Genomic DNA, 551 nt, shown 5'->3' on the forward strand with positions numbered 1-551 from the left:
TTAAACACAAAGTTCAAATCAGTAGCTACTACTAAGCTGACCAGCGGCGCGCTGCATTTGGAGCGGGTTTCACCCTTTGACACGTCTCACACGAGCGCACATAGGTGCTCGTCCATTTGTACAACTTAGGCCACCAATAGTGGTGACTCACAGAGTTGAACGTTTTATCACGACCGAGATGACCACTGAGTGGCGTGTCGTGTGCCTTATAGAGGATGCGATATTGCAAATCCTCATCATGAAAAACCACAATTGGTGGTGTATCCGATGAATTGGTGCTATAGTACAGCAACCCGTTATCCAACCATTATCGGTGCAATCGTGCACGCATTCGTGATGACAATTTCTTGTCCGAGTTTCCAGACTCCTTGCTTCCTAGAGCCCGTAGCAACGCTACACACAACTCATCACCCGCATACGCGGTGCAGATCAAATCCGTCATAGACGACGTTACAGTTGTAACACGAGCAAGCTCATAGTATGGTCTGCGTGACAACGCGTAAGCCAAAGCATTCTGTTTTCCCGGCTTACACTTCACCTTGAAGTTATAT

Source organism: Plasmopara halstedii (assembly GCF_900000015.1).
Source record: "Plasmopara halstedii genome assembly, contig: Scaffold_816, whole genome shotgun sequence".
Lineage (NCBI taxonomy): Eukaryota > Oomycota > Peronosporomycetes > Peronosporales > Peronosporaceae > Plasmopara > Plasmopara halstedii.